Genomic DNA, 15,763 nt, shown 5'->3' on the forward strand with positions numbered 1-15,763 from the left:
TACCCCGATTGGTGAGTCCTAACCTAGTAATAGAATGAAAGATCCTTTGTCTCAACCATGGGAGCCAAACTCCTCTATGTGGGAGAACTGAAGGGGTTCTTATAATTGGGCTCCAGATTTCTTGACTAGTATTCCATGAGCTGGGAGATATCAGAGTCCTGTATTTACAAGTTGGCACACTTCCTAATGCAGGCCATGCATGGTCGAATTTTGAACAAATTTTCTTTTCAAAATCAGAAACTTAGTTTTTTTGTGATCCGATGATGCCACCATTGATTTTCGAAATTCGGCTGACCAAGCCTTCAATTTCACCTCATGTTGCTACAGAAAATAATTTTCGTGCCCGGGAATCTTCTTTTCTCTCCATAAATTTTCTTTTTTTATTACATTTGTCGCATGATTCTCCCATCATTGATTAGAATATCTTTTGTTTTTCCCAAAATTTCCAACATGTCCGATTCCTCAAATTTGATTTCCGCACGAAAATCGTCTGTTGTTGCAGTCCACTAATGGTGCGAAATTCATACGAAAATTCTTAGATACAATTTTCGAAAGAAAATTCTTTCAAAATTTGAACCGTGTATGGCCAGCATTAGAGTAGGAATTTCAGGAACAGCTTACTGGTACTCGCTACTTTGCAGGCCTGATGAACCGCGTGACTCCCAAATATCGATCCTGGATGGAACAACAAAACTGATCCATACCCTCTTGTGGTTGATCATGGGAAAATCAGAAAAGTACCTTAGCATTACTGTTTTTACTGATAAATCAGCATTTAAAATGTAACAGAAAATGTCTAGAATTTAAAGACGTTCTTTGGTCAGAGCATACATATTCATTTTAAAACTAGACATTGTATTAGCAATATAAACAATAGGTATTTTTAACAATATAATATAAGATTCCATAAAAATTGAAATGCTGCCTGCCTGCTGCTCCTCCTTTTCCACAACTTCCTGGATTCCTGGATACTCATCTGCTGCTTACTTTCAATTTCTAAGGACAACATATTCCATCGTGACTTGCTGTCTGCAAGCAGTGATTCCTGTACTGACTCCACCTCCTGAACTCTTGCTATCAGCATCTCTCTAATTTAGAAGCCAGCGAGGTACAGAATCAAGAAGCAGAGCCGTAGTAGAGAATCCAAGCTGAGGTCTGTATAATCAGTAAAGGTAGATAACAGGCAAGGGTGATCCAGGAGAATGGTTAAGGAAGACGGGATTGTCAGGAGCAAGGTAACAGGTCAAACAGCAATCAGGAACTCAGGAACAAGCTGAAGACGATCCAGCACTGGTATCAGGCAGAGACTCTGTTTATATAGGGCGCCATGCACCAGGATTGGTGGATGTGAATGTGCTTGCGCAAGTGCGCACATACTTTCACACAGGCTCTGTGAAATGTGTAACACAGCAGTATCTACTCACAGGGCATAGAGCATATGAGTCAAAAAAACGCAAGGAAGTAAATGTGTTGGGATCTTCACGTTGAGCATTTACAAACTTCAAGATCATGATTATTAGGAGTAGGCTAGAAATAATTAAAACTCAATGTAGAAATTCATATATGATTTTACATTTTGACCATAGATACACTTTAAACCTGAACAGTGTTTCTAAACCTTCCTCGCCATATTAACCACTTCCCACCCGGCCAATGCATATATACGGCCGGGTGGGAGCCGTCTACTCCTGATAGGACGTTCAGGAACGTCCTTCAGGAGTAGCGGGATCGCGCGCGCGCCCGCCCGCGCAGCGGCGCGATCCCGATGTGCTCGTGTCACCCGGACACGGCACATCTCAGATCGGCAGGAGGGCTCTGTGATTGGCCCTCCTGATCACATGACGGCTGTGTCCAATCACAGCCGTCATGTGATGTAAACAAACAGCCGGTTGCTAGGCAATCGGCTCTCCTCTCCTCACACGGAAGTCACCGCTGAGGAGAGGAGAGCAGAACGCTGCAGCCGGCTGATGATCAGTGAGTATGGGCTGCTTTTTACAGCTTTTTACTCACTGATCATCAGTGTAGTGTAAACACACAACACACCACACAGTACAAACACAGTCCCCACATATGTCCCCAAAACACACATGTCCCCAAAACATACATGTCCCCAAATAATAAAAACACATGTCCCTAATAATAAAAACATGTCCCCCACATATGTCCCACTAAAATCACATGTCCCAATGATTATCTGCACACATATGTACGTGATCACCTGCACACATATGTACATGATCATTTGCGTACATATGTCCGTGATCACACAAACCAATTATTATACACTTAACGGAATTTTTTTTACCAAAAACATGTAGCAGAATACATTTTGGCTTAAATTTATGACAAAATTTGATTTTATTGGATTTCTTTTCAAATAGAAAAAAGAAAATATTGTTTTTTTTCCAAATTTCCGCTATTTTTGCGCTTATATCGCAAAAAAAAAAAAACGGAGTCGTGAATAAATAACACCAAAATAAAGCTCTATTTGTGCGAACAAAATGATAACAATTTCATTTGGGTACAGTGTAGCATGACCGCGCAATTGTCACTGAAAGCGCTAGAGCGCTGAAAGCTGAAAATTGGGCTGGGAAGGAAGGGGGTGAAAGTGCCCTGTATTGTAGTGGTTAAATTTTTTAAACGTTTAGGCTTCAGCTGGGTGAGAGGATCACTTTTCTAAAATAAGCTAAATACATGAAATAGATAAATAAATAAAGTCAATACCTAGCTTTCCTACCCTCCTCCTTTAAGGAATATTGCTTTCTGCAAACCTACAGGAGCATTTTAAAAGGTATCCATGATATATGGCATAAAAGTGCAGGAAGATTACAGGTTTATTTGACATGGCAATATTGTAGACAGTCTTAGCTATGCTCAAACATTTCACTCATGTCACTGATGGGTCTTTAGACAGGAAATAGTTAGAGATGAATGCCAGGCAAATATAGAAGCAATCTTAAATGTACTGTATTTAGGTGGTACTGAAAAAAAAGCAGATGTAATCTAAATAATGCTAGTATGAAACACAACACAAACGTACTAGATAAAAAATTATTTATGTCTAATTTCATCACATATTCCCAAAAATATTGGGGTAAATCCTTGTTTTAGGATAAAGGGTGGAGCCATGTAAATCATTACAATAAAGTGATATTAAACTCTCGGTTGGTTTTTCAAGCATTTTCATCAGCTGACTTGATCTCTAAATGAATATGCAGCTTCTTCATCTTTTAACCCCTTGACCTGTGGAAGATTCTACCCTCTTCAAGACCTGAGTATTTTTTGCTATTCAGCACTGCGCTACTTTAACTGGCAATTGTATAGTTATGTAACACTGTTCCCAAATTACTAGATATCTGCACACTGAAATATTTTGTTTCGAAAATTTGTTTTCGTCTGAAAAATACATTTATTTAGTTTCTCCCGAAATTAGTTTTTATTTATTTAGTTTCATTAAAAAAATGCATTCATCTGAAAATCCGAAATAGTTAAGGTCAAATCTGTCATTGAAGGCTTATGGCGTCTGTCGAATGTTCTAAGAAGATTTGACAGAGCAGCTAAACTGTACGACGCTGCAATCGTACAGTTCCAGTTGAATGTTCCGCCTACAACCTATAGTAGATGTCATGTACCTTACAGCAGAGTCCGAAATGCTGAGGGTGGCCTCTTGCACGGTTCAAGTCCCAACACCCCTGGTAGTGAGGACAGGGAGTGCTGGGGCAACGAAAGGGTGCAGGTGCCTGCAGGCCGAAGGCTGAAGCTCGGAGACACAGGATCCTCTCAGAAGAAGGCATGAAGACTGATACCCAGAACTGTTCAGCGGAAGCCAGGCAGGTAAGTATGGATTGAGGAACAACTGCAACGTCAGGAACAGGCAAAGGTTGGCAACTGGCTGGCAACAAGGTACATAAACAGAAGGCAAGTTGGTAGTCAAGGACAGGCAGAGTTCGGCAACGGGCTGGCAGAGAGGTACAGAATCAGGAAGCAGAGCCATAATACAGAATACAAGCCGAGGTCTGTATAATCAGTAAAGGTAAATAACAGGCAGGGGTGATCCAGGAGAATGGTCAAGGAAGCCAGGATTGTCAGGAGCAAGGTAACAGGTCAAACAGCAATCAGGAACTCAGGAACAAGCTAAAGACGATCCAGCACTGGTATCAGGCAGAGACTTTATATGTTTATATAGGGCGCCATCCACCAGGATTGGTGGACGTGAATGTGCGCGCGCAAGTGTGCACATACGTTCGCATTGGTGTGCGAGTGCGCACACACGTTCGCATCGGTGCGTGCGTGCGCACGTTCGTTCCAGGACTTGTTCGCCTCTGTCAGGGACACTGCGCATGGCCATTGGCATTAGCGGAATGGGAATTAGCCACTCCTGCATGGAGATAGGCGTTAGCACTGTGAGTTCTCTGACAGTAGAATTCTAATGTTGTATGACACTAGTAATAATTATATTTATTAATTATTATTACTAGTCAAACAACATTAGAATTCTTCTATAGCCTATGGGCAGAGCAGTTGACCATAAATGTCCACTCGAGACGACTGCTTCGTCAAATCTTCATGTTGAATCTTTTCTCTCTATGTCGAATAATCTTGGACTAATAGAGTTAGGATAAGCACATTCGACCTTTTTTGCTATTGTCTTTATAATGTCGAATCTTTTCTCTCTGTGTAGAATAATCTTGGACTAATAGAGCTAAGGTTAAGCACATTTGACCACAAGTTCAATGGACACAGATTGCTATTGTCAGTGTCATGTCGAATCTCCTATTTATATCGAACTGTTGTCACAATGAAAACTAAAATAAAGCATTTGTTTATGTCAAATCTTTCAGTTTTCGGATCCTGCGCGTTCGTTATCGTTTTGTTAAAACGATAATGAAATGACCCGAAATTCGGACGAAAATGCATTTGGATGAAAAGGAATGCACATGTCTACATTGTTATAAGTTTTTTTCCACACAAATATAGCTTTATTTTGGTGGTATTTGATCATCATCAGGCTTTTTTTATTTTTTGTGATATAAACCAAAAATGATGGAACATTTTGAAAAATAACAATACTTACATTTTCTGCTATAAAACATATCCAATAAAAAAAATAAAGAAATCATTTTTTTTTTCATGATTTTAGGCCAAAATGTATTCAGCTACGTCTTTAGTAAAAAAAAAAAAAGAAAAAAACAATAATAATAGTTTTTTTCCCTGCTTTACATCAAACATTGTCCGCCACCCACTGATCGTCTTGTGCTGTAACTAATCACAGTACAGCCAGGGTGACTGGTGCACACGCCCCCTACCCGGTGGTGCTGGGTCACGTATCATATGTGTGATCCAGCACAGAGAAGCAGCTTCGCTGCCCTTCTTCTAAATGAAGCGGTCAGCAAGCATAATCTTTGTTCCAGTTTAATCTGGTGCTATGACAGTTGCCCCAGATTTCCTGCTTCAGGGTGGCTCTTTTCTCTTGCATCATCCTATGGAACCACCCTTGCATGAATGGACTAAAGTTGTGTCACCCTACACTGTGTTTAGCAATAGAAACATACAGCTTAGAATGGCCAGGCGCCCCCCTGCCTTTATCATATCCAAGATAACAGACTTACTTGAGACTTCACTGTCCACGGTTTCTGGTGAAGATCAGAAGTTCAAGGAACCAGCACTGAGGGAGTAGGAGAGTAACATAGAAAGTTGTAAACTTCAAGTGCTGGGGTAAACATTTTCCTGAATGATTTACTGGGGGATGTTTATTTTATTGTGTTTGATGTGTTAAACTAAAAGATTTAAACTTATGCTGTGTACAGCAGAAAAAGTCAGACGGAATAATTTCATCTGATATTCCGATCGTGTGTGGGCTTCAGCTGACTTTTTTTTTCAAAAATTCTGACGGACCTAGAAATAGAACATGTTTTAAATCGTTCCGACGGAATCAATTCCTATCGGTAAAACCATTAGTCTGTATGCTGTTCCGACGGACCAAAAACTACTCAAGGGCAGCTATTGGCTACTGGTTTTTAAACTTCCTTTTTCTAGTCCTGTTGTATGGGTTGTACGTCACCGAGTTCTAAATGATCGGACTTTGGTGTGATCGTGTGTAGGCAAGTCCGTTTCAGAGTTTATTCTGACAGAAAATATAGTCGTGTGTATGTGGCATAACAGTTTAATACTACTTTAAACCACTTTACACTCAGAACTGCTGGTTTATAGCACAGATACAACAAAATATTATAAAGCCTTTTATTTCAAGTGTCATACAGTTTGGAATAAATAGCTCTAAATTTGAAGATTGTATTAGTCCTATAAACCAGCAATTGAGAATGTAAATGCCGGAGGAATATAAGGACATTATTTTTATGTAACCACCCTCTATCCTAAAATGAGGACTAATCCCTTATTTCTGGCAATTGTGATGGATATGCAAATACCTAAGAAAGCTTTGTTGCACTTTGCACTGGTTCAATGGAAGGCATTTTGGTAATTTTCAGCCCACCTTACCATAACCTGATAATTCTAAGTACCTGAATTTTGTCTTTATATTGCATTTTCTTTTATTTACTGCACATCTGAGCTCCAACTGAAAAAAAGGAAGGGCTGCAATGTAAGCCAGTTAGGGCCTTATTATTTTATGAGACTTGTGATGGTGAATTTAAAAAACAGACACACAAGTACTCAAAGTTGACAACCACAGCTGGCAATTGAGTTTGGCATGTTTTTTCAGCATTACCGCAAGAGAAATGATGTGGAAACATGCTTTGCGTTTATGCCATAATCCTCTTGTGTGCAACTCAATCCCCTTTAATGTTACTGATTGGCTATGACTTTGAGTTAACACATTCACAGTCACTTGTGCACAGAAGCTACATCCTATTGAAAACTAAAAACACGTCTTATATACATTGTTAATGCCATAAACGTTGTCCCTGCATGTATTCACACTGTTGGAATGATGTGTGAAAACTACAGCAAATCCCTCATTCTGATTGGTTGCTCCAGATGACACCTCCCTGTTTGCTCATGTTTTCAGGAGTCAACTCATAAAACTAGCATCTAAAGTTGCACCCTTGAGCAGGACTAGACTTGCTAGGTCTATAATAGTTATGAAATAAAGCTGAAATCTGGGATAAAAAAATATTGTCTAAAGACAAGAGGCAGGTGTATTCTTTCTTGAATCTTTATGTGCTTTGTGTATATTTCTTCCAGATCTGTGCAGTCTTCCATCATGAACCTTTGCCTTTGTGCAGCTTCCCATAATAAAGACTGGTCACTGCTTTTCTCTCTCCTTGTTCAGGGTGACCGGTCTTGTATCCGCCCCTCCTGTAGTTACCTGCAAGAAGCTTGTAGGGGGTGGGGCCTGCTGGGTCCCTCCAATAACCCTGCATTGGCTACCGCCAGCACAATGATGATGTCAGTGCTACTTTTATGTGGTAATAATTGTGTTTGCACTTACACCCTCTTCCTGCCCAAGCAATTTTTCACCTTTCAACACTGTCGCACTTTGAATGAAAAATGCGCGTTCATGCTACACTGTACCCAAACACTTTTATTATAATTTTCTGCACACATAATACAAATAGAGCAGTGTTCACACAAATGGTGATATTTAATCACTGCTGGTTTTTTATTTTTTACAAAAAAAAGACCAAAAACTTTGAAAAAAATATTTTTTTTACTTTTTTTCTGTCAGTAAATTTTGTAACAAAGTAATTTTTCGCCTTCACTGATGTGTGCTGATGAGGAACTGATAGGCTGAACTGGTGGGCATTAATGAGATGGCACTTATGGGCACTAATGAGGCTGCACTGATGAGGTGGCACTGATGAGTAGGCACTAATATGCCAAACTTATGGGCACTGATAGGTGGTACTGATATATGGCATGGATATGTGGCACCAATGAGCACTGATAGGTGGCACTGATGGGCATTGTTAGGTGGCACTTATGGGCACTAATAGGCAGCACTGGTGGGCACTGTATGTTGACACTGTTTTTCTATACTGTAATCAGGGCACTGATGATCAGTGCCCTGATTACATTCCTACATATCCCCCTGCATGGAGATGCCATTGATCGGCTCTCCTCGCCACACACTCTGTCAGTGTGAGGCAAGGAGCGCCGATTACCGGCACTCCCTTGTTTACATGTGACCGGCTGTGATTGGACGCAGCTCTTTACAGAGATCGGGCCGTGCCATGTCCTAGCAACACGGCAAGGCCGCGATTGCTGTGCTCCGTGCCCTGCCGTGCTGCATGCAGAACCACACTGCCCTGCCGTCATTTGACAGTGCGCAGGCGGCAACCAGTTAAACATAGTTATATGTGAAACATGATAAGGTTACTGCCATAGAATATAACTTTATTTACTGTCTTTCATATGAACCTAGAATCAGATATATTTTTTCATGTTCTGTTTAGTCATGCAAATTAACCTGTAAGTATAACACCTAAAAGTATCTATTATCTCTCACAGAGATCACAGAACTCCCTCTGAAAATTCTTAAATATGTTTTTGTTTCCAAAAAAAAAAAAATCTTTCTATAGGCTCTTTCCAGGGTCAGCATGTAGTGTCCTATTGGATGGTAGTTCTTGCCATGTTGACTCTAGACCTTACAAGCTTTTTCTTTGTTGGGATAGTGACCTACCTATGGTTTGGAGAAACTCTGACAAATTGTATCACACTTATCCTTCTAGCCTAAGGCCCACTTCCTCCATTTTCCTGACTACAGTCATGTTACCCAGAATAAATTAATGTCCAGTCCAGTTGCATTTTATGCAGTTTACTGTGGATCTCCCTCACCAGTCCAGTGCATCTCTTGTGAACACAATCATTTTTACAGCTTAGCACACATGTATTTGACTCACTGAGCAGAAATATAAAGTGCAGAGCACTATTTCTCCATTACATCACTTCCTGAACAGTAGTCCCTGAAATACAGAACACTCACTAAGTCACAGAACAATTGCAGCCACCTTCCCTGAGGTACAGGGCGTACCTCTCTCTCACTCAAAGGATGCTCCTCACATAGGCCACAAGGCCATTCTAAACCAAGCTGCAGGTCCTGCTAGAAGAAGGCCAGGGGGCAAGGTTTCTATTTCTTTCCCCAGTGTGTCTTTCTTTGGGTACCTCGGTGGTTCAGCCATGCAGATGTTTCTCTATAGTTCTCCTCAGCACACAGGGCTACATCATACTGGTCAGGAATATTCTGTTTCCATACGCCAACTATTCTTGGCCCCACCTACAGCTGGCATATAATGAGCCACTATCACCATTCACTACATTGCTAAAGAACGGGCAAAAATTAAAAGGCACTAACACCTGCCAACAAACATCTATCTCCTGGACTGAGATGTTAGCTCAGATATGACACTTATGCAGTTCTAAAGGCTGAAAGTTTTTTTAACTTCATGCATTCTATGCTGAAGTTAAGCAACCTTCTGTGTGCAGCGGCTCCCCCAAGCCCTCCCCCCAATCCTTGCCTGAGCCCCCTCTGATCCAGCGATATTCACGATAGCCTTGGCTGTATGGGGCTTTCCCTCCTCATTGGCCCCCCATTGGCTCCCACTACTGTCAATCCCTGCCAGTGAGTCGATGAGGAGAGAGCAGGGGGCGGGGCTGGGCCATGGCTTTATGTGTAATATGGATGCATAGAGCAGTGGCTCAGGAGTGAGCATGCAATGGTGCCCCCAGAGTAAGCAACTTTCTCTGGGGGCACTGCTCAAAGTGGAGGGGCCAGGAGCACCGGCAGGGGACTCAAAAATAAGAGGATCATGACAGCTCTGTGCAAAACCACTGCACAGAGCTGGTAAGTATAACATGTTCATTATGAAAAAAAATCTACTAAGCTTTAATATCACTTTAAATGCTAGTGCCTGTGCAGTTCTTGTGTTCACAATTGTTTGGTGCAGAACAGCAAATAAAGGTACAATATCACAGTGTGATCACTGGGGAGGGGGGACTGAAAACATCTGCATCAAACTGATGACATCACTCTAGCCTAGGCAACATTACTGGATTGGATCTGGATTAAATTATAAATGGTACAGTTTTTTTAATTATACTGACTCTATACTGTGACATGTCAGGGATTTATTAATGCAGAATTGTTATTGTAAGGTTAACTTTAGCAAATAAACTTAATGAAAAACCTTACAGGTTAAGTGTGTATATTAATTTTAAACAATAGAGAAGCCAGCTACTATTTTTTTTTTTTAATTCAGTTGTATATCACAAAGCTTCCACCTTTTTGTTGTATAGCAAGAATGTACAATAGCACCTTGGATTGAGAGTAACTTGGTCTGAGAGTGTTTTGGAAGACAATAATTATGTTTTCAGAAATTTTGACTTGATAAACAAGCAATGTCTTGATATAAAAGTAGAAGCACAACAGAGTATAAAAGAGAAGAGAGGTGCCTCTAATGCCACGTAGACACGACCAGACTTTTTAACAGACTAGGTCCCGACGGACTTTCGGTGGAGGTCTGAAGGACTTTCTGAGTGAAACAGACTTGGCCACATATGACCGGACTAAGTCAGTTCGAAAATGTCCATTAGTTTTGAATGTGATGATGTAAACGGGACTAAACAAGGAAGTTCAATAGCCAGTAGCCAATAGCTGCCCTTGTGTCGTATTTGGTCTGGTGGACTAGTACACAGAGGAATGGTTTTCCCGATTTTTAGTCCGTCGAACTTGAGTCTGTCAGATAAATTTGAAACATGTTTTATTTCTAGGTCCACCGGACCAAGTCTGCCGGAAAGTCCAATCTCGTGTATGCAGCATTACTGTAGCAATATGGCCATATAAAAAGATTATAGCAATGTGATAGGTTGGGTAACCATAAAATCTCCATCCACAAATGGAAGCCTCCACAAGGAGATTAGAAGCAAAATTCAGCAGGAGCTACGGTGTATAAAAGAGAAGAGAGGCGCCTCTAAGTGTAGAAATATGGCTACATTTAATGAAGGTACAACATTTAGCAACTCACATCTACATATGAAGGCATCCAGAGTAAAGATGCCCACATAAACCGCCCTCCAGACCGCCATCAACATCATCCCTTCCACACTACGTTCAACGAGCGCTTCAAGTCTCGCTTTCAGATCGATCTACGGCAGGGTAATCTTCCCGAACACGATTGCAGACTGACAGCAAAGAGAGCCACCAATGTAGAGGATGGTCTATGTGGACAGTTTTACCCCAGATTATTGCATACTTAGATGCGCCTCTTTTAATCATCAACAATGTGAGTTGCTAAATCTTGTATCTTCATTAAATGTAACCATATTGCTACACTTAGAGGCTCCTCTCCTCTCTTTTATACACTATAGCTCCTGCTGGAGTTTGCTTCTAAATTCATTGTGGAGGTTTCCATTTATGAATGGACATTTTATGGTTACACAACCTGGTCACATTGCTATGATCTTTTTATATGGACTATAAACTGAAGGACTTATGAATAAATGGTTGTGTTACGAATCATCGGAGTTTCCATTATTTCTTATGGGAAAATTCACTTTGATATACTGAACAAGTGCTCTGGATTACAAGCATGTTTTCAGAACAAATTATTCTCGCAATCCAAGGTTTTATTGTATCGTGAACTGTCACAATGTCCGGTAAACCTCTGCCTTCAAGGTAACTATTGGGTTCATCCATCTTCTGTGATAGGTACACAACAGAGTTTTTCCACTATATATTAAGAAAGGTGGGCTGCGTCCACTGAAATATTGGCACATCAATACATATATAATTTTATTGCAACTATTCAAGATATTTGATGGAGCTGTTCCAAGCAACGACTCCTTGTTTGTTCATGTCAAGATTCCACTTTCCGTTGTATATTAGTTACTGGTACTTTTACATGATGATTGGATATATTTGTTAGAAGTATGCAATACAGATAATAATGAAGTGTTTCCACAGATTGCAACACTATATCGGGTAATCTGGCTCTCTTCATGGAATGGAAAGAATGCAAACTGACTTATATACCTGTAACCATAATGTTCACTTGGAGATTCATTATCTCACACATGCTCATTATACAAAAGTAGCAACAGCATATATGTAAAAAAGCTAATTGTATTTTTGAAAATGATGCTAAGTGATACCATTACTTATAAACAGCATTTAATGGCTGCATAAGTGATGATATAATTAAAAACGCTTATGCATTGCCTGAAAGCACTTAGCCAGCATGGCAGACTGTATGGGTATTTGAAACCACTTCAAAATCCCATTGTCATTATACAAAGCCAATATATCCTTCAGATCTGTATAAATTGAATTTTGACATAGTTGTCCAGTCAGCCTGTCACCACCAGGCATAGACAAAGGTTTATCAAGAACACACCAACATATAGGTACTCAAATGTGTTTTAATGAGCAACTCAAGTCAATGAATGAAGTCAATCAGTGAACTGATAACATTTTTCAGAATATATTCTAACTGTACTGAAGTCACAAACAGCAACTGAGCTTACATTTATTTGTATTTATTTGGGGAAGGCACCACATTTAGACATCTTCTCACAAGTCTTCTAAAGAACAATGCAACCCTTTTGTCACTTGATTCTGCAATAGCCATAAATACATGATTAGCCAACCAGACAGCCAGGTTCACAAGACGAATACCAGGGAACACGTCTTACCATTGTAAAAACCACTTCAAGTGATTGTAAACACATTTTTTTTTTTTTTAAATAACAAACATGTCCTACTTACCTGCTCTGTGAAATGTTTTTGCACAGAACAGCCCCAATCCTCCACATTTCGGGTCCCCCACCAGCGCTCCTGGCTCTTTCCCTCCTGTCGAGTGCTCACAGAGAGTGGCTACTCCCCGCCCCTACTCCCTTCTCACTGTCAGTAATTGACAGCAGAAGGAGCCAATGGTTCCCATTGCAGTCTCTGAACCTATGAGGAGGGAGAGAGTGGAGAGATCCAGGATCAAGATTTGGCTCAGGTAAGTATAAAGTGGGGGGGGGGGGGGGGAGGTAAGACTAAGGGGTAGCTTCACTCAGGCTTCTAGCCTTAATGCAGAGACGGCATTAACCACTTAACCTCCGGAAGATTTACCCCCTTCTTGACCAAGCCATTTGCAATATGGCACTGCCTTAAAGGGGTTGTAAAGTACTTTTTTTTATTTTTTTTTAAATAACAAACATGTTATACTTACCTTCACTGTGCAGCTCGTTTTGCACAGAGTGGCCCCGAACCTGCTCTTCTGGGGTCCCTCTGCGGCTTTCTCAGGCTTCCTCCTGCGCAAGTACTTCTCTCGTTCATGCGAGCTCCCTCGCATGGTGGGAAGCACTTGTGGGCGTGCTCCCGTGATACAGCCGGCGGCTATAGCGGCTCGCTGTATCACTTGGCCCCGCCCCCAGCGCACCACATCATTGGATGTGATTGACAGCAGAGCGAGTCAATCCATCCACTCTAGCCAATCAGGGGCCAGGCTGAGCAGTGAAGAGGACGTCGGGGGCGAGCACGGGACTTTCGAGGGGTCAGGTACATAAAACGGGGGGGGGGGGGACTGTGGGCACCGGCACTGCAAGGGCGGCACAGTGGTGTAGTGGTTAGCACTCTCACCTAGTAGTAAAAAGGGTTGCTGGTTTGAATCCCAACCACGACACTACCTGCCTGGAGTTGGCATGTTCTCCCTGTGCCTGTGTGGGTTTCCTCTGGGTACTCTGGTTTCCTCCCACAGTCCAAAGACATGCAGGTAGGTTAATTGGCTTTTGCCTAAATTGGCCCTAGTATATGAATGGGGACCTTGGATTGTGGCCTCCTTGAGGGTAGGGACTGATGTGAGTGTGCAATGTACAGGGATAGGGACAATTGTAGACACTCACTCAGGTTGAACTGGATGGACTGGTGTCTTTATTCAACCTTACTAACTATGTAACCCCTTTAATTTTCCCTTAGGCTGGATTCACACCTATGCAGTTTTAGTACATTTTTGCATTTTGCAGATTTGCACTACAGAACGTATTCCATAGGGAACCATGTTAAATGGACTGTAGTGCAAATCTGAAAAAAGCAAAAAGCACTAAAACTGCATAGGTGTGAATCCAGCCTAACAATTGCGTGGTCCTGCAACACTGTACTCAAATAACATTTGTGTAATTTTTTCCCTCAAATAGAGATTTCTTTTGGAGGTATTTGATCACCAGTGCATTTTGTTTTTTGTTTTTTTGCACTAGAAACAAAAAAGACAGACAATTTTGAAAAAGAAAACAATATTTTTTACTTTCTGCTATAAAAAATATCCAATAAAAACCATTTAAAAAATTAAATTTCTTCATAAATGTAGGCCAATATGTATTCTGCTACTTATTTTTGGTAAAAAAATCCCAACAAGTGTTTATTGATTGGTTTTCGCAAAAGTTATAGAGTCTACAAACTATGGAACATATACTAAAATTTGTATATATATAAATATATATACTAGTGATTGCAGTGATCAGCATTATAGTCAGACTGCGATATTGTGGCCAATATTTAGACACTAACTGACACTTTTGACACTTTGTTGGAACCAGTGACACTAATACAGCGATCAGTGCTAAAAATATGCACTGTCACTATACTATTGATGGCTGCGAAAGGGTTAAACAACTAGGGTTAAATATGTGCCTAGTCAGTGTTTTTGCGTACTGTGTGGGGTACTTTTACTAGGGAAAATTATGTCTTTTCTTTCCCTGCTTTGCAGGGAGCTCTGCCTGTGTGTCTTCCCAGCAGTCGGCAGGTGCCGGCAGACATCCATTGTCCGGCACCCACTAATCGGCTTCTGCTGTGATTTGTCACACGCCCCCTACCCTGAAGTACAGAATCACGTATACATATGATTCAGCACAGCACGGCTGCCCTGTAGCAGTAAATCTGCTATGGGGTGGTCGGCAAGTGGTTAAGGTAAAAAATCTTCAGCTATAAGAACCATTTTAAATGGTGTCAAAAACAATTTGAAACATATTTTTGAATCTTAGCATTTAGAAAATAACTCCAAAGTACACAGTTAGCACCAAAACAGGTGTCCCCATTAGAAGATTTTTCTCAGTCTCAGTAGGATGAATACTGTAAACTTCATCCTATAATGGTCACCTTTGGGATGAATTAGAGCAGAGAATGTGAGCCTTCTCATCCACATCTGTGCCTAACCTCACAAATGCGCTTCTGGAAGAATGGTCAAACATTGTCATAGACACACTCCTATTGCAGACATCCTTCCCAGAAAAGTTGAAGCTGTTATAGCTGTAAAGGGTGGCCCAACTCAATATTGAACCCTATGGACGAACATTAGAATGGCATTAAAGTCCATGTGCCTGTGAAGGCAGGTGTCCCAATACTTTTGGTAATATAGTGTATGTTGCCAGCATTTAAAGAATCTCTGAAGTAGCATTCAAAGGTTTTATTGAAGATATCACATCATGGCATAAAATAGCAGTATTTCGGGGTCATGAAGGACCCCTTCTTCAGGCATGTGAAGTGTGTTTCCCATGTTTAAGGAAGGGGTCCTGCATGGCTTTGGTGTACTGGCAATATACCATATCTCCTAATTTGTGTTGCTACTGTTCCCTAGCCTGTGGTCGCTCCAGCACCCACCTACCCTATAGCTACTTCCAAGAACATGTGTGTTGGGAATATTACACTAGTTTGCTTAGCATGAGCTGCATTCAGAGAACACTTTGCATTCACTCAATGGATGTCAAGCATTCTCTGATTGGAAAAGGTGAGGTGGCAAAACTGTGACATCACAATCCCCACCTCATC

The sequence above is a fragment of the Lithobates pipiens genome, unplaced genomic scaffold (assembly GCF_037356315.1).
Source record: "Lithobates pipiens isolate NorthernLeopardFrog02 unplaced genomic scaffold, aLitPip1_a1.2 Scaffold_19, whole genome shotgun sequence".
Taxonomy (NCBI): domain Eukaryota; kingdom Metazoa; phylum Chordata; class Amphibia; order Anura; family Ranidae; genus Lithobates; species Lithobates pipiens.